Genomic DNA, 19,919 nt, shown 5'->3' with positions numbered 1-19,919 from the left:
AAGACTACCAAGACATCTTTGCTTGGTCATACCAAGATATGCCCGGTTTGAGTTCTGACATTGTGCAGCACCGATTGCCTCTAAATCCCGGGTGTTCCCCAGTAAAACAGAAATTGAGGAGGATGAAACCCGAAACGTCCTTGAAGATAAAAGAAGAAGTGAAGAAGCAGTTTGACGCTGGATTTCTGGCCGTCGCTCGGTATCCAGAATGGGTTGCCAACATCGTACCAGTTCCTAAAAAGGGTGGGAAAGTACGAATGTGTGTAGATTACCGGGACCTGAATCGGGCCAGTCCCAAGGACAATTTTCCGTTACCACACATCGATATCCTCGTAGATAACACGGCCAATTTCGCTTTATTTTCCTTCATGGATGGTTTCTCTGGTTACAATCAGATAAAGATGGCGCCCGAGGATATGGAAAAGACTACTTTCGTCACCCTGTGGGGAACGTTCTGTTACAAAGTGATGTCCTTTGGACTCAAGAATGCCGGGGCAACTTATCAACGGGCCATGGTAGCTTTGTTCCATGATATGATGCATCAAGAGATCGAGGTCTACGTGGACGACATAATTGCTAAATCTAATTCCGAGGAAGGACACCTTGTCAACCTGCGGAAGTTGTTCGAGAGGCTTAAGAAATATCAATTAAGGTTGAACCCCGCTAAGTGTACCTTTGGGGTCAAATCAGGGAAATTGCTTGGTTTCGTTGTAAGCCAGAAAGGGATAGAGGTAGACCCCGAAAAAGTGAAGGCTATCCTTGAGATGCCAGAACCCCATACAGAGAGGCAAGTCCGAGGTTTCCTGGGGCGCTTGAATTATATTGCCAGATTCATATCGCAGCTCACCGCCATTTGTGAGCCGTTGTTTAAACTCTTGCGCAAAAATCAAACTGATCGGTGGAATGAGGATTGCCAAGAGGCTTTTGGAAGGATCAAAAAGTGCCTAATGAATCCTCCCGTGCTTATGCCACCAGTACCTGGAAGGCCTCTCATTTTGTACATGACAATCTTGGACGAGTCGATGGGGTGTATGCTGGGGCAACATGACGAATCCGGGAAAAAGGAGCGCGCTGTTTACTACCTAAGTAAGAAGTTCACGACCTGTGAGATGAATTACTCCTTGCTCGAAAGAACGTGTTGTGCTTTAGTATGGGCATCCCATCGCCTAAGGCAGTATATGCTGAGTCATACTACCTGGTTGATATCCAAAATGGACCCGGTTAAGTACATCTTTGAAAAGCCAGCTCTCACAGGACGAATCGCCCGGTGGCAAGTCTTGCTATCTGAGTTTGATATAGTCTACGTCACCCAAAAGGCGATAAAAGGAAGCGCTTTGGCAGATTATTTGGCTCAGCAGCCTCTTAACGACTACCAGCCCATGCATCCGGAATTCCCGGATGAGGACATCATGGCCTTGTTCGAGGAAAGGTTGGACGAAGATCGGGACAAATGGACTGTATGGTTTGACGGAGAGTCAAACATTCTAGGTCATGGCGTTGGGGCAGTGTTGATCTCTCCGGACAATCAATGTGTACCTTTCACAGCCAGGCTAGGATTCGACTGCACCAACAACATGGCCGAATATGAGGCATGTGCCCTAGCCGTCCAGGCAGCAATTGACTCCAATGTCAAACTACTCAAGGTGTACGGCGACTCGGCATTGGTAATCCATCAGCTGAGAGGGGAATGGGAAACTAGAGATCCCAAGCTGATACCCTACAAAGCCTATATCAAGGAATTGGCTAAGACCTTCGATGAGATCTCCTTCCATCATGTTCCCCGCGAGGAAAATCAAATGGCGGATGCACTTGCTACATTGGCATCTATGTTCCAGCTAACACCGCACGGGGACCTACCCTACATTGAATTTCAGTGTCGTGGCAAACCCGCACATTGTTGCCAAGTGGAGGAGGAACGAGATGGAAAGCCCTGGTATTACGACATCAAGCGATATGTCGAAAGCAAAGAATACCCGCCAGAGATTGCCGACAACGATAAAAGGACATTGAGGAGGTTGGCAGCCAGTTTCTTCATGAGCGGAGGCACACTGTATAAGAGAAATCACGACATGACACTCCTGCGATGTGTGGATGCCAAGGAGGCAAATCACATGATCGAGGAAGTCCATGAGGGCTCGTTTGGAACGCACGCCAACGGGCATGCTATGGCCAGGAAGATCTTAAGAGCAGGTTATTACTGGCTTACCATGGAAAGTGATTGTTGTGTCCATGTGAGGAAGTGCCACAAATGTCAAGCGTTCGCAGATAATGTCAATGCCCCACCACATCCTCTGAATGTCATGTCCGCCCCTTGGCCTTTCTCCATGTGGGGAATAGATGTCATCGGGGCCATTGAGCCCAAGGCCTCGAATGGTCATCGCTTCATCCTCGTAGCGATAGATTATTTCACCAAGTGGGTCGAGGCGGCTTCATATACCAATGTCACGAGGAATGTAGTGGTCAGGTTCATTAAGAAAGAGATCATCTGCCGATATGGTTTGCCAAGGAAGATTATCACGGACAATGGCACCAACCTGAATAATAAGATGATGGCAGAAATGTGCGAGGAGTTTAAAATCCAGCATCACAATTCCACGCCCTACCGGCCAAAGATGAATGGAGCCGTGGAAGCGGCCAATAAGAATATCAAAAAGATTATCCAAAAGATGACCGTGTCATACAAGGATTGGCACGAGATGCTCCCATTCGCGTTACACGGTTACCGGACTTCAGTGCGAACGTCAACTGGGGCAACGCCGTTCTCGTTGGTATATGGGATGGAGGCGGTGTTACCATTTGAGGTAGAAGTCCCGTCATTAAGGATCTTGGCAGAATCCGGGTTAAAGGAATCAGAGTGGGCTCAAACACGCTACGATCAGCTCAACCTCATTGAGGGTAAGCGCTTAACGGCCATGAGTCATGGGCGCTTATACCAGCAAAGAATGAAGAGTGCATTCGACAAAAAAGTACGCTTACGCAAGTTCCATGAGGGAGACCTTGTGCTAAAGAAAATGTCCCATGCTGTCAAGGACCATCGAGGGAAATGGGCCCCGAACTACGAAGGGCCTTTTGTCGTGAAGAGGGCTTTTTCCGGAGGAGCTTTGGTGCTTACCAACATGGATGGCGAAGAGCTACCTTCACCCGTGAACTCTGATGTCGTCAAACAATATTATGCTTAGAAGCTGGGGCAATTAAGGATGTCGCCGCATGTTCTCTATCTTTACGCGTTTTCTAGATTTCCCCCCGGGGATTTCCGGTCCGTTGTATCTCTTGTTACGATCTTTCAAAGAAATGAACATGGATTTGAGGCTTTTAGTCCTCATGTTAGTTTCACACCTTGCGTTAATTTGTGATCGCCTGAGCCCTTCCGCTCAGTTCATGGGATCCCCCAAGCGCTTAATTAGAATTGAACCTGAACCAACTTTCCCTAAATTTTCAGCGTTTGAAAACATTCATGCATACGCATACGCATACGCATGTATATTGTTGTGGTAAAACAGGGGCAGGATCACCTTGGGCTACCCTCTGGAGTGAAGACAAAACATGAATGGCAGAAACCAGTCAAGGTAGGGTAATGATGCGGCCAAGATTGGCCATACCTGGTTGTTTATTACTTGCAGGTACTTAAGGATGAACGCAAGCGGGGATGGGGTCACGACCGACCGATCGTTGCTCTTTTCTTTGCGAAACAAGCAGGGAATGTCGCTGCAAGGCAGCCCCGTATCCTTTCTATTTTGTAGCTTTCTTTTACTATTTGTTTGTTTTAAAAAGGAAAAGAGTAATAATAAGATAAGTAATCAACGCCTAATTCTAACCTAAGTAAGTTCAAGTTAGGCAAAATGCTAATCCATGAGAAGGGAGGGGACATGGTCAATGTTCCCCTCCAAAAAAAAAAAAAAAAAAAAAAAAAAGTGCAGGTTAGCTCGCCTGGGCGAGCTGGGCTCGCCTGGGCGAGCCACCTCTGCACCAAAATATAAAAATGACGAAGGGGGGGACGTTTTTTATTCAAAAACTTCCCCCCCTCATTCAAAAAAGAAGGCTCACGGGACTGACGGATTTTGCAGCCCTTAGGTCACCTTTTTTTGCGTTTTTGATTCCGTTTTGCTCTATTATTCGTCTCCAACAAGTAAGTACCTCATTCTTGGGCTTTCTAGCTTTCCATTGATGTATTTTGGTGCTCTAAATTGCATGTGTTTGCTAAGAAACGTGAGGGATTTATCCTCAGATTGTTGCTTGTTTTTGTTGGATTGAGGGGTTGTAAGGGATGGCCTTGGCCTAGGGTGTATTCTGAAGTGATGGCGCATGCCACATTGTCCCCATTCTCTTGATATTCGTGCCTAAACATGTGCCCACCAAGTGCTCGGTGAAATGCCTCAACGAGATATGAGCATGGTTTTGAGAGCTTTGGGTTGTGGGACTGTTTTATATGTATAGGGACAGCATGAAGGATTTAAAATGAGTGCCCGAATGCAATTCTAGGCCTAGGAACCCAAGCTTTTAATTTCAATACAAGAAAGCATGACTTACGCCTAGGAATCTAAGTTTTGGTTTTGAATGAAAAAAGGCATGAATATTAGGACATGTTTGAGAGGTTGTTATTAGAATTTAAATTTGGCTGCCCCATGAGGAATACCTTGCACCTAGGTAGCATGGAAAATACCTTTCAACGGTATGTATATATGTAAATATATATAGCATGGAAATGCCTTGCAAAATGTTGAATAAAATGCCTTGCAGAAAGTTGAATAAAATGCCTTGCATAATGTGAATATATATAGCATGAAGTGCCTTACAAAGTGTTGGATGGGTAGCGTAAAAGTGTTTTTCAAAATATGTGTATTTGTGAGTAGGTAACAAAAGAAGCCTTCCAAAAAAAATGTGTGTATATATATAGGATGTAGCATGAAAAGGTTTGTCAAAAAATATGTACATGGATAGGTGTCGTAAAATGCTTCACACAAAATTTTTATGTGTGCAAATACGTATGTGTCATAAAATAGCACGACCCCAATATGATTATTTTATAAAGTGCATGTTGACACTCGGGCCATGAGAAGTGTTGTTTGGCCCTTGTTTGTAATGATTGTTATATTTCTTGTAAACTAACTTTCCAAATGTTTGCCTTCGCAGGAATGGCCCCGAGGAAGCTTGCCTCAAAGAGGTCCAGGAAGGACAAGGCGGCCGAAGGAACTAGTTCCGCCCCGGAGTACGACAGTCACCGCTTTAGGAGCGTTGTACACCAGCAGCGCTTCGAAGCCATCAAGGGATGGTCGTTTCTCCGGGAGCGGCGCGTCCAGCTCAGGGACGACGAGTATACTGATTTTCAGGAGGAAATAGGGCACCGGCGGTGGGCACCACTGGTTACTCCTATGGCCAAGTTTGATCCAGAAATAGTCCTTGAATTTTATGCCAATGCTTGGCCAACAGAGGAGGGCGTGCGTGACATGAGATCCTGGGTTAGGGGTCAGTGGATCCCGTTCGATGCCGACGCTATCAGCCAGCTCCTGGGATATCCGATGGTGTTGGAAGAGGGCCAGGAATGCGAGTATGGCCAGAGGAGGAACCGGTCTGATGGGTTCGATGAGGAGGCCATCGCCCAGCTGCTATGTATACCGGGGCAGGATTTTGCCCGGACTGCTGCAGGGAGGCGAGTGCGAATCATGCGCACCAATATGACCGCCCTGACCCAGATATGGATGACGTTGCTCCTCAGCAACATCCTGCCCACCGATCATAATTCCGACCTCCCCATGCCTAAGTGTCAGCTGGTGTACGCCATCCTGACACGGATGAGCATCCATGTGGCTCAGTTAATCGCTGATGCCATCTATATTTTTGCAGGTATGGCGCCCACTAGGCACCCTTTGGACCCAGATAAGTCCAACAGGGCCCTGGGATTCCCCGCACTGATCACAGGACTCTGCCAGTCGTTCGGAGTCCCCGTCGCACCTACCAAGGTGATTCGGCCGCCTATCACCCGGGCTTTTATTGAGAAGTACTGTACCCAGAGACAGGGTCAGGGTGATGCTCCACAGGCCGCAGGCGCGCCCCCACCACCTCATCAGGCGGGCCAGGCTGGGGCATTCGACATGGAGCAGTATTTACGACATTTGATTCGCCAGCAGGCAGCCAACCACCGAGCACATGTACGGACCCATGATTGTCTGTACCAGATGAGCCTTAGCATGCAGAGCCAGGGCTTCGCTTCTTTTTCATGCCCTACTCCAGACCAGTTCAGGGCAGAGGTTGCATGGCCCGGAGATTGGCCCGAGGCCCAAGCAGGAGGGACACCCCCAGAAGCTCCCGGCGATGGAGAAGAAGCCCACGAGGATGAGGAGATGGCTGATTTGCTTGACTTCTTGGGAGGGAGTGGAGACACGTGACTGGGAGATCCCCAGATTCATGTTTTCTTTCATATTTCTTTTGTCATTTTTTCTATGTTATTGTTTTGACTTGAGAGACTAATGTTTGTTTTCGTTGTTTCGATTGTCATTTGTACAGCGCATACATTTTTGTTTAGATTGGTGCGTTAGTATTTATATATCATTACTATCGACGATGTTTGAAATTCTGGAACCGTGTAGAGTTCTTCGTTTAGGAACATCGTCCAAAAGTATATATGTAAAATAAACAAAAAAATCATGATAAAAATAAAAATAGGGAAGGAAAGAAAATGAAATAGAAAAGGAAAGAAAATGAAATAGAAAAGAAAAGAAAGTGAAAAGAAAAAGAGGGCAAATAGGGGAAAAAGGGCAAGTAAGGAAAAAGGTAGAAAAAAGAAAAAAATAGGTTGTCTAGCTAAAAAACGACATGCTTTTGAAGAGAGACGATTCCCAACTTTTCTTTGAAAAAAAAAAAAAAATTCATTGATCATAACCAATTTTTGGAAAATGTGTCTACACCTGAAGGGTGAATGCTGTGAAATTTCCCGGACGCCCGAAATGGACTCGGATGAATGCACAAATTGATAAAAGAACATATTTTGGAAATATTGGGTTGATTAAAAATAGAAGAAATGAATCCTGAGCCCTAGCGTCACCTGACCATAAAAAGTTGACATTTGAGTGTCCGCGTAGATGCATGCATGACCAGTTTTGCATAAAGTTTCCAAATCATCATTTTTGCATTTGTGTCATGGAAATAATGTGGGGCATCCCTTTTATCCTTGAGCCAAACCAAACCCCGACATGGATCATGTCTAGCCATTCTACAAACCTTGAGCCAAAATCCTGACTCACCGTAATCCTTACCCTCGGAAGCAAAAAGGAAAAGAAGGAAAATTTCCATACCCTCGGAAGCAAAAAGGAAAAGAAGGAAAATTTCCAATCAAAGAGAAAGCTAAAAGGAAGAGAAGGAAAATTTCCAATCAAAGAGAAAGCAAAAAAGAAAAGAAAGGAAATTCCTAATCAAAGAGTGGGAGAAAGCAAAAAGAAGAGAAAGAAAATTCCCAATCAAAGAATAGAAAAAGAAAGAAAAAGGAAAAGAAAAGAAGGAAAGAAAGCTCTTGATCAAGGATCGAAAGAAAACAGAAGAAATGTGCAGAGAGGTCTTTGGACCGGACAATATCTGAACACTACAGAATTGTCACCAAATGAACAAAAAGGAAGGAAAGGAAACCACGACCTAAAATGGTCTTCTCCCTTTAAATTACCAACCAAAATCCCGTGCGCTAGCGACCCTTTTTTCTCGCCCCGCACTAAACAAAAACAGAAAAGGAAAAAGCCAACAGAAAAAAGAAAAAGCCAAAAACACATAAAAACCGAAAGAAGAAACCACCAAAAGAACCCATTCCCAAGGGAAGCCCTATTGATCCATGATCACGCATGTAATTTTTGATTTGATAGGAAATAATTTGCAAAGTCAAGTCATGACATATCTATGGTTCGGAATTAGGATGAAACACTTACCTGTGCAAGATTGATACACTTTGAGTGGATTTCTTCTATTTTTGTCGAACCCAGTGTTTCCTCTAAATGGTCATTTAGAAACAAAATGCTAACATCCAAAATCTCATTTATGGTTATGGGAGATTTCATCAGCAAACTCTCCTTCCCTGGTAGACGCATTGTTTTTCACTCAAAAAATCATATGCTGCTCTAAATCAGTTGGAATATTTGTCTCTTTGCTAAAGCATGTTTGCATTTTAGTGGAGAAAACACCGAGACTTTTTCAAGTCTCACAAGTTATCCAGAACTACGTAGGTCTGAATTCCTCATTGGAGGATACGTAGGAGCAAGAGCCTCGCTTTTGTCGACCATACCGCCTTTTGTTGCCATGACTCAAGAGCTGGTAGCCCGCGGAGACACCTTACGGTTATCCGCACCTCGTCATTCAGTGACCCCAAGTGTGATTGACGAGCAGAGACCAATATGGTCATCTGCGCCCTTTCCGGAGATGTCATCATTTTCCGATGGAGACTTTTCAAGTCTCACAAGTTCCAGAACTACGTAGGTCTGAGTTCCTCATTGGAGGATACGTAGGAGCAAGAGCTTTGCTTTTGTCGGCCGCCCCATAATCTTTGTCATACTGACCCTGAGGTCATGTGACGCACACTCCTTTTGTCATCCAGAGGCGGCGGGCCCGATGACAAGCAGAGACCAAGTTTGGTCATTCTGCACCCAAGATACGCGGAGATACCTTACGGTTATCCGCACCCTTTTGTCATCCAGAGGCGGCGGGCCCGATGACAAGCAGAGACCAAGTTTGGTCATTCTGCACCCAAGATACGCGGAGATACCTTACGGTTATCTGCACCCCTTTGCTAGGCAGACACAGTTGTGTCCGATGGCAAGCAGAGACCAAGTTTGGTCATTCTGCACCCAAGATACGCGGAGATACCTTACGGTTATCTGCACCCCTTTGCTAGGCAGACACAGTTGTGTCCGATGGCAAGCAGAGACCAAGTTTGGTCATTCTGCACCCAAGATACGCGGAGATACCTTACGGTTATCTGCACCCCTTTGCTAGGCAGACACAGTTGTGTCCGATGGCAAGCAGAGACCAAGTTTGGTCATTCTGCACCCAAGATACGCGGAGATACCTTACGGTTATCTGCACCCCTTTGCTAGGCAGACACAGTTGTGTCCGATGGCAAGCAGAGACCAAGTTTGGTCATTCTGCACCCAAGATACGCGGAGATACCTTACGGTTATCTGCACCCCTTTGCTAGGCAGACACAGTTGTGTCCGATTGTCGCAACCTACCCTTCGGCGGGAGGGCGACGCGAGACTCGCGGGATGCGTGTTCCACGAAAGGAATACGCGCGGAGTCGCCACCAACGTTTATTTGAGGAAAACGTCGGAAAAACCGGAAAAGACGCGATCTACGAACTTTTAGTGAAAGGTTCGGGAGTTGTATTTACGCACGGGGAAGGTATTAGCACCCCACACGTCCGTCCCAAGGGACGGCAGCCCTTAATCGAATGTGCAAACATGACTTTGATTTTTATGTTCCCTTTTATGTTCTTATATCCTTTATGCCTTTTTTATATTTTTTCCTTTTTTGTGGTCGACAAGGGTGTTTCCCTTCGCTCCTACGTATTCCTCAATTTGGGATGAGAAAATCAGACCTACGTAGTTCTTTCGGAACAAAGTGTTTGGTGAAGTTGTTTTTGTCCTTTTTTGCAAAATATGTTTTTATTGAACAAAAGGTCATTTAAGGTGTTGGACCATTAAACGGTCTTTTGATTTTGAAAGGGGAGAAACGTTAAGGCGTTGGACCATTAACGATCTCTTGTTTTTGAAAGGAGAGAAACGTTAAGGCATTGGACCATTAACGATCTCTTGTTTATAAAGGAGAGAAACGTTAAGGCATTGGACCATTAACGATCTCTTGGGGTGGTCGACAAAAGCGGGGCTTTTGCTCCTACGTATCCTCAATGAGGAACTCAGACCTACGTAGTTCTTTCTTTATCAAGTGATTCTTTTTTACTTTAAGAGGTGATCATTTTAAGGCGTTGGACCTTAAAAATGATCCATTTTACTTAGTGAGAAATGAAATGACGAACTTCAAAAGCCTATTTTTGTGGACGAGCTTGACTAGGCGAGTTGATTTTAGCCTTAATTTCACTTTAGTTATTAATCAATTCGATTAAGAATGAGAATTCCCAAAGAGAAAATGTCCGATTGATGTTCCGCTTTATTTTACTAAAAGATGTCTTTTTGATTATTATATTATTTTTTTACCTCTTTTTGATTTCCAACGTGGTTATGGCACGACCGAACGGTCGGAATTGATTTTAACCGAAATTAACGGATAATGCAATTCAAATGTTCGGTGGAAATTTATTTTATTTTTAAGTTAAGCGAGGAATGACTTAAGTAAAATGGCTTAAGCACGTCAACAGGGGGTATAAAAAGTAAACAAAACGAGAATCAAAATGCACGAAACACAATGTGGACCACTACGGGTACATAGAATGAATCGAAAAGCTTGGTTCGAGGTACTTACCCGTTGAAGATCGAAGAACGATGAAGAACGAATGAAGAACGTCGAAGAACGGTTCAAACCTTTGCGAGATTCCTCACGGAAAACGTTACGGAAACGTTTCGGAAGCGCCTCGGCTTAGATTTTCTTCACGGAAACAATTTTTTCAAGCAATTTCCAAAGAGAGAGAAGTGCCTAAAGGGCTGGGGTCCTTTTCTTCTTCATTTTCTCCCCTATTTATAGCAAAATAGGGGAGATGCTTGCCGCCCAGCTCGCCCAGGCGAGCTCAGCTCGCCCAGGCGAGCTCAGCTCGCCCAGGCGAGCAGGGTTGCTTCCTCCAGAAGCAACCGCCTTCTGGAGGAATCTTCTGGAGGGCCCAAATGGGCCTGGGTGCTATTTGCACCCCCATTTTTACTAAGTACACCCCCCTCTGCTGTTTTTTGGTGATTCTTTTTTCGTAAAGTTACGGAAACTTACGAATTTCGTAACGATACTTGTTTTCTTTCCGTAATGTTACGGAACCTTGCGGATTACATAATCATCCCCTTTTTGACTTACGGAATGTTACGGAACCTCACTTAATTATGCAACGATGCTTCCATTTGATTTCCGGTGTGTCACGGAAACTTACGGATTGTGCATCAATATTTTTTTGGTTTTTCGGCATGTCCTGAAATTTCACAAATTGCCTAATGATGGGTGCCAAGCACCTCACGAGGACCAAAGAATGGTCGCACGTTATCAAGCAAAGGTCCCCGGACGAAATTAGGGTATGACACCGATGGCAAGCAGAGACCAAGTTTGGTCATTCTGCACCCAAGATACGCGGAGATACCTTACGGTTATCTGCACCCCTTTGCTAGGCAGACACAGTTGTGTCCGATGGCAAGCAGAGACCAAGTTTGGTCATTCTGCACCAAGATACGCGGAGATACCTTACGGTTATCTGCACCCCTTTGCTAGGCAGACACAGTTGTGTCCGATGGCAAGCAGAGACCAAGTTTGGTCATTCTGCACCCAAGATACGCGGAGATACCTTACGGTTATCCGCACCCTTTGTCATCCAGAGGCGGCGGGCCCGATGACAAGCAGAGACCAAGTTTGGTCATTCTGCACCCAAGATACGCGGAGATACCTTATGGTTATTCGCACCCATTCTTTTGCTATCTGTAAGACAGAACGCTTGATAGCATGCAGAGGCTGACACAGTCTTCTGCACCTTTTGTTCCTCCGGGGATGACAAAGTCATTTACATGTGGAAATTTCATGGTCACTCGCGACTCTCGTCAGCCGAGAGGAGCGAAATTAGTGTCATACACTGATTTTGGGGACCTTTGCTTGATGACATGCGACCATTCTTTGGTCCTTGTGAGGTGCTTGGCACCCATCATTAGGCAATTTGTGAAATCCTAGGAACGACAAGTCACGGTCACCCGCGACTCTCGTCAACCGAGAGGAGCGAAATTAGTGTCATACACTGATTCTCGGGTACCTTTGCTTGATGACATGCGACCATTCTTTGGTCCTTGTGAGGTGCTTAGCCCATCATTAGGCAATTTGTGAAATTTTGGGAACAACAAGTCATTGCATGTGGAGATTTTATGGTCACCCGCGACTCCCGTCAAATCGAGGGACGAAATTGTGTCTTATCTTTACTTTTCTTTTATCTCCAATAAAAGAGAAGTAAAGAGGGCAACTGTCATACCCTAATTTCGTCGGGACCTTTGCTTGATAACGTGCGACCATTCTTTGGTCCTCGTGAGGTGCTTGGCACCCATCATTAGGGCAATTTTGTGAAATTCCAGGACATGCCCGAAAAAAAAACCAAAAATATATATGCACAATCCGTAAGTTTCCGTGACACACCGGAAATCAAATGGAAGCATCGTTGCATAATTAAGTGAGGTTCCGTAACATTCCGTAAGTCAAAAAGGATGATTATGTAATCCGCAAGGTTCCGTAACATTACGGAAGAAAACAGTATCGTTACGAAAATTCGTAAGTTTCCGTAACTTTACGAAAAAAGAATCACCAAAAAAACAGCAGAGGGGGTGAACTTAGTAAAAATGGGGGTGCAATAGCACCCAGCCCATTTGGGCCTCCAGAAGGTTCCTCCAGAAGGCGGTTGCTTCTGGAGGAAGCAACCCTGCTCGCCTGGGCGAGCTGAGCTCGCCTGGGCGAGCTGGGCGGCAAGCATCTCCCCTATTTTGCTATAAATAGGGAGAAAATGAAGAAGAAAAGATCCCAGCCCTTTAGGCACTTTCTCTCTTTGGAATTTGCTTGGAAAAATGTTTCCGTGAAGAAAATCTAAGCCGAGGCGCTTCCGAAACGTTTCCGTAACGTTTTCCGTGAGGAATCTCGCAAAGCTTTCAACCGTTCTCCGACGTTCTTCATTCGTTCTTCATCGTTCTTCGATCTTCAACGGGTAAGTACCTCGAACCAAGCTTTTCGATTCATTCTATGCACCCGTAGTGGTCCACATTGTGTTTCGTGCATTTTGATTCTCATTTGTTTACTTTTTATACCCCCTGTTGACATGCTTAAGCCATTTTACTTAAGTCGTTTCTCGCTTAACTTAAAAATAAAACAAATTTCCACCGAACGTTTGAATTGTGTTATCCATTAACTTTGGTTAAAATAAATTCCGACCGTTCGGTCATGCCGTAACCACGTTGGAAATCAAAAAAAAGAGGTAAAAAATAATATAAACAATCAAAAAACATCTTTTAGTAAAATAAAGCGGAAAATCAATCGGACGTTTCTCTTTGGGATTTCTCATTCTTAATCGAATTGAGTAATAACTAAAGTGAAACTAAGGCTAAAATCAACTCGCCTAGTCAAGCTCGTCCACAAAAATAGGCTTTTGAAGTTTGTCATTTCAATTTCTCACTAAAGTAAAATGGATCATTTTTAAGGTCCAACGCCTTAAAATGATCACCTCTTAAAATCAAAAAGAATCACTTGATGAGAAAGAACTACGTAGGTCTGAGTTCCTCATTGAGGATACGTAGGAGCAAAAGCCCCGCTTTTGTCGACCACCCCAAGAGATCGTTAATGGTCCAATGCCTTAACGTTTCTCTCCTTTCAAAAACAAGAGATCGTTAAAGGTCCAAACGTTTCTTTCCTTTCAAAAACAAGAGATCGTTAATGGTCCAACACCTTAACGTTTCTTTCCTTTCAAAAACAAGAGATCATTAATGGTCCAAAGCCTTAACGTTTCTCCCCTTTCAAAATCAAAAGACCGTTTAAATGGTTCAACACCTTAAATGACCTTTTGTTCAATAAAAACATACTTTGCAAAAAAGACAAAAACAACTTAACCAAACACTTTGTTCCAAAAGAACTACGTAGGTCTGATTTTCTCATCCCAAATTGAGGAATACGTAGGAGCAAAGGGAAACACCCTTGTCGACCACAAAAAAGGAAAAATATAAAAAGGGTATAAAGGATATAAGAACATAAAAGGGAACATAAAAATCAAAGTCATGTTTGCACATTCGATTAAAGGCTGCCGTCCCTTGGGACGGGCGTGTGGGGTGCTAATACCTTCCCCGTGCGTAAATACAACTCCCGAACCTTTCACTAAAAAGTTCGTAGATCTCGTCTTTTCCGGTTTTTCCGACGTTTTCCTCGAATAAACGTTGGTGGCGACTCCGCGCGTATTCCTTTCGTGGAACACGCATCCCGCGAGTCTCGCGTCGCCCTCCCGCCGAAGGGTAGGTTACGACACTTCTTTATGAATCTGACCACCACACTCCTCGTGACATTGGTATAAGAAGCCGCTTCGACCCATTTGGTGAAATAATCTATCGCCACAAGAATGAAGCGATGACCATTCGAAGCTTTGGGTTCGATGGCCCCAATGACATCTATCCCCCACATGGAAAAAGGCCAAGGGGCGGACATGACATTCAGAGGATGTGGCGGAACATTGACATTGTCCGCGTATGCTTGACATTTATGGCATTTCCTTGCATGGGCGCAACAATCGCTTTCCATAGTGAGCCAATAATAACCTGCTCTAAGGATCTTCCTGGCCATAGCATGCCCATTGGCATGTGTCCCAAATGAACCCTCGTGGATTTCCTCAATCAAGTAGTTCGCCTCTTTGGCATCTACGCATTGCAGGAGGGTCATGTCGTGGTTTCGTTTGTATAGGATGGTACCACTCACAAAAAAACCAGTAGCTAATCTCCTTAACATTCTTTTGTCATTTTTGGAAATCCCTGGTGGATATTCTTTGTTCTCGACATACTGTTTGATGTCGAAATACCACGGTTTCCCATCTCGCTCTTCCTCTATCGCAAAACAATGTGTCGGGTTGCCCCGAGATCTGAATTCAATGTATGGCAAGTTGAAACATGGATGCCAAGGTGGCCAATGCATCAGCCATTTGGTTCTCTTCCTGAGGTATGTGGTGGAAAGTAATGTCGTCAAAGAATTCGGCTAACTTCAAGATGTGAGTTTGATAGAGTATCAACTTTTGATCCCTAGTTTCCCATTCTTCTCTCAACTGGAGTATTACTAAAGCCGAGTCTCCATACACTTGGAGTAGCTTTACGTCAAAATCAATGGCCGCTTGAATCCCAATGGCGCACGCTTCATATTCGGCCATATTGTTGGTACAATCGAAACCTAACCTGGCCGTGAAAGGAATACATTGATCATCTGGGGATACAAGGACTGCCCCTACTCTATGGCCCAAAGCATTAGATGCCCCATCGAAACAAACAATCCATTTGTCTATATCCTCGTGCGTCCGCTTCTCCTCGAATAAGGCCATGATGTCTTCATCCGGGAACTCGGGGTGCATCGGACGATAATCTTGGAGGGGTTATTGGGCCAAATAATCTGCCAAGGCGCTCCCCTTTATCGCCTTTTGGGTGACGTACACAATATCGAATTCAGATAGTAGTACCTGCCACCTAGCGATTCGTCCCGTGAGGGCCGGCTTCTCAAAGATGTATTTCATGGGATCCATTTTGGAAATAAGCCACGTGGTATGACTGAGCATGTACTGCCTAAGACGATGTGACGCCCATACCAAGGCACAACACGTCCTTTCCAACATTGAGTAATTCATCTCACAGGCGGTAAACTTCTTGCTTAAATAGTAAATGGCTTGTTCCTTTTTCCCAGAGTCATCGTGCTGACCCAACACGCACCCCATAGACTCGTCTAACATAGTCATGTACAGGAAAAGAGGTCTTCCTGTTACAGGTGGCATGAGCACCGGGGGATTCGCGAGGCTCTGTTTGATTTTTTCGAAGGCCTTTTGGCAGTCGCTATTGCACAGGACCGTCTGGTTCTTACGCAATAGTTTGAAGATGGGCTCGCAGGTAGGGGTGAGTTGCGAGATAAATCTCACGATGTAATTCAACCTGCCCAGGAAACCTCAAACCTGCTTCTCTTTTCATGGCTCTGGCATTTCAAGAATGGCTTTCACTTTCTCGGGATCTATCTCTATCCCTTTCTGGCTCACGATAAATCCCAATAACTTCCCCGATTTCACCCCGAAGGTGCACTTGGCGGGGTTTAGTTTCAGTTGGTATTTCTGCAGCCTTCCAAACAGCTTACGTAGATTGACGAGGTGTTCGTCCTCGATCCGAGATTTGGCAATCATGTCATCTACATAGACTTCTATCTCTTTATGCATCATGTCGTGGAACAACGCTACCATGGCACGCTGATAGGTTGCCCCAACATTTATCAGCCCAAAGGCCATCACTTTGTAGCAGAATGTTCCCCATAGGGTGACGAAAGTAGTCTTCTCCACATCTTCGGGTGCCATCTTTATCTGATTATACCCTGAGAAACCATCCATAAAGGAGAAAAGGGCGAACTTGGCTGTATTATCTACCATTATATCAATGTGTGGCAAGGGAAAATTGTCTTTAGGACTGGCTCGGTTTAAGTCCCGATAGTCTACGCACATTCGCACTTTGTCGTCCTTTTTTGGGACCGGGACAATGTTGGCTACCCACTGCAGGTATCGAGCTACAGCCAAGAAACCCGCATCGAACTGCTTTCTCACTTCTTTTTTAATTTTCAAAGACATTTCGGGTCTCATCCTTCATAGTTTTTGCTTAACCGGGGAAGACCCAGGATTCAATGGCAACTTATGCTCACAATGTCGAGGTCCAGACCTGGCATGTCTTGGTACGACCATGCGAAGATGTCTTGATATTCTTCGAGAAGGGTTATCAAACCTTGGCGGATAGGTGCGGTCATACCGGTTCCTACTTTCACTTCTTTCTTTCCCTCTCCGGTCTCTAAGTCTATCAGTTCGGTTTCCTCTTGGTGAGGCTTCATTTCGCGTTCTTCTTGAGCGATCTATCTCTCCAACTCTAGTGAAAGGACGTCCTCTTCCTCTTCCTCATTTATTGTTTGACTTACTTCTCGGTCAAAATCGATTATCAAACCCTCGTTGTTAGGATCCTCAAAGAATCGACCCTCACATCTATACCATTCAAGACAAAAAAACAAAAACATGCAAAATGATATGAGAAAAGGTGGAATCGCAAGAGTAGATGAAACAAGATCTCTTTGTTTATTTAATAAGGTAGGTTTCACAAAACAAAAGAGAAAGGAATCTATAGCCTCTAATTACATTGAATCAGCGGTATAGACTTCTGACTGGCTTATCACGCGCCAGTTCCCCACTTGGGAATTGGGATGGCATGGTCGTACGAAACTTGGCGGATCTTGTGGAGACTCCTCTCCTATTGCCGCTACCTCTTCCTCGAACATTATCCCGACACTTTTGAAACACTGGCTAACATGGCCGGGCCATGCCCTATCTGCCCAGAGTCTTGACGGTGCATTCCTTCTTCCCGATTTCCCGGGTTCATACCCCAACCCATATTTATACGGGTTCCCCCTAATGTCGACCACATCGGCATTCCCGTGGCTGTCCTTGCCCAGACCCATTCCGGGCTCGTAACCGTGCCTGAGCATTACCCGTGCCACCCTTAGGGCCGCATTAGAGAGACAAGGTAGCAACGGACTCGTTTCCACAGAGGCACAACTCACCACCTCGAAGGATTGGAAAGCCATTTCCAATGATTCCTCTGCTGCTTCTACATATGGTGCGGAGGAGGGGCAGCTCACCAACATATCTTCTTCGCTAGACACTATCACCAAGAGTCCACCAACCACAAATTTCAATTTCTGGTGAAGCGTCGAAGGGACCACTCCTAGTGCGTGAATCCAGGGTCTCCCCAAAAGGCAGTTGTAGGCGGGATTTATGTCCATCACTTGGAAAACCACATTGCAAGTGTGGGGGCCTATCTGAATGAGGATGTCGATTTCCACCATCACCTCCCGCCGACTACCTTCAAAGGCTCGTACTACCATTGAACTTGGTTTTAGACGGGACGCATTAAAAGGAAGTTTCTCCAAGGTGGTCTTTGGCATCACATTTAAACTTGAACCATTGTCGATAAATACCTTAGCGACGACATGGTCCATGCATCTGACAGACACATGTAGAGCTTTGTTGTGCCCTCTCCCCTCAACTGGAATCTCTTCTTCCGCGAACGCGATATAGTTATTGGTAGTTATATGATTAACAATGCATTCAAAACCCTCGACTGAGATGTCGTGTGCTACGTGGGCTTCGTTAAGGACCTTTACCAATAATGCACGATGAGGCTCGAAGTTTATGAGCAGTTCGAGCAAAGAGATCCTTGCCGGAGTTTTATTCAGTTGCTCAACTACTTTAAATTCACTTTGTTGGATGAGACGAAGGAACTCATGAGCCTCTTCCAAGGTCACCGCCTTTCCTTGAAGACCTTCTTTCTTTTCAGCTCATTTTACCACCGGGGGATCCACTTCTTTTGAGGGGGTGGCCGTGTCTGTGGGCTCTTGGATCATGGGTGCTTTCCCTTTGGAGGGCAATTCCGCCGAGTGAGGGGGAGCGAACACCCAGCCACTGCGGGTTACGCCACTAAGGCCGGTAATGTTGGTCACCTTGGCTGACAAGGAGTCAACCTCGGTTGCAGCTCTTTCTCCAAAAGCGGGAAGGGTATACTTCCATGGAACGACCTTATTGCTTTGATAGGAAAACAGCGTTGGCTTGGGTGCTGTTGGGGGGTACTCGGACCTGGAGCCGGTCACATTCCTAGTGAAACATATTACTAAGGCTTTGGGGGTTGGGGGAATCTTCCTTTCTGCCGACTGCATGCAAATCTGCGGTTCTTCCCTATCTCCCTCGGACACTTCGAGCTGCCCCCAGTCCATGAGCCGTTGAAGTAACTCTTCCACCATGGGGCAGGTTTCCATGTCGTGTGATTCCCCGAGATGAAACAGACATTCGTCACTTTCGCCTCCGCCACGAGAGACCATGCATGCTGCCTGCAGCGACTGGTAGATGAATCATCTAGGCGTAGCCACATCTTCTAATCTCTTTGGCCCTGACAGCCTATCCTTTTCGATGGCGTTTACGCTAGCCCCTCCATGACTGGCTAGTGGATTGGTTTTAACGTTGGGGCCCTCCTCTTGGAATGATAGCCAACCGGCATTTATTAGGTGTTGCACCTTATACTTGAATGACAGGTAAGAGTCAATGTTGTGTCCCGGGGCTCCACTATGGTATGCGCATGTGGCATTTGAGTTGTACCACTTGGGGTATGGTGGCTGGAAGAACTTCCCGGGTATGAACACCACCAAATGATTTTCCAATAATGAGGGCCACAACTCGGAATACGCCATGGGAACAGGAGAGAACTCGTCTCTCGGGGGGCGTCGTGCATTGTTATAGCTCACGCCAGGAGTTATATTATTGGTTGGCCGGGGAATGGCTGGAGTTGTGTGTTGGGCAGGCGTTTTTCTATTGTGGGAGGCCCTTCCACTTGAGTTGGGAGGGAACTTCCAGCTCGGATCGAAAAGTTCGGGTGGTTGTGCTGGTATGAGTTTTGGGCGTTTTCATCCATGTTGGGGCGGTGGTGACTGCATGGGTATCTCCTTCCTTTTTTCGTGTGCCCACCGCTGGGGCTCTTCTATTGTTGTTGGGGGCAGCGTTGGAGGCATATTCAAACTTGCCTTTCCTCAGTCCGGACTCGATTCTTTCTTCGGCGAAGACGAGGTCTGCAAAGTTAGCCGGCATATATCCTATCAGCTTCTCGTCGTAGAACGTGGGCAACGTATCTACCATAATCGTGATCATTTCCCTTTCAGTCATAGGCAGGACGACTTAGGCTGCTAGGTCTCTCCACCTTTGAGCATATTCTTTAATGGACTCATGTTCCCGCTTGGTCATGCTCTGAAGTTGGTTCCGATCAGGAGCCATATCCGTGTTGTATTGGTACTGCCTAATGAAGGCAGTTGCCAAGTCTTTCCATGACCGAATCTGAGAAGCTTCCAGATTGGTGTACCATGCCACTGCTGCTCCGGCTAAGCTGTCTTGAAAGAAGTGCATTAACAGCTTTTCGTCCGTAGAATATGCCCCCATCCTTCGGCAGTACATCCGAAGATGACTTTTTGGACACGTCGTC

Source organism: Glycine max, chromosome 6, assembly GCF_000004515.6.
Source record: "Glycine max cultivar Williams 82 chromosome 6, Glycine_max_v4.0, whole genome shotgun sequence".
Taxonomy (NCBI): Eukaryota; Viridiplantae; Streptophyta; class Magnoliopsida; order Fabales; family Fabaceae; genus Glycine; species Glycine max.
This window is presented reverse-complemented; position numbering follows the sequence as displayed.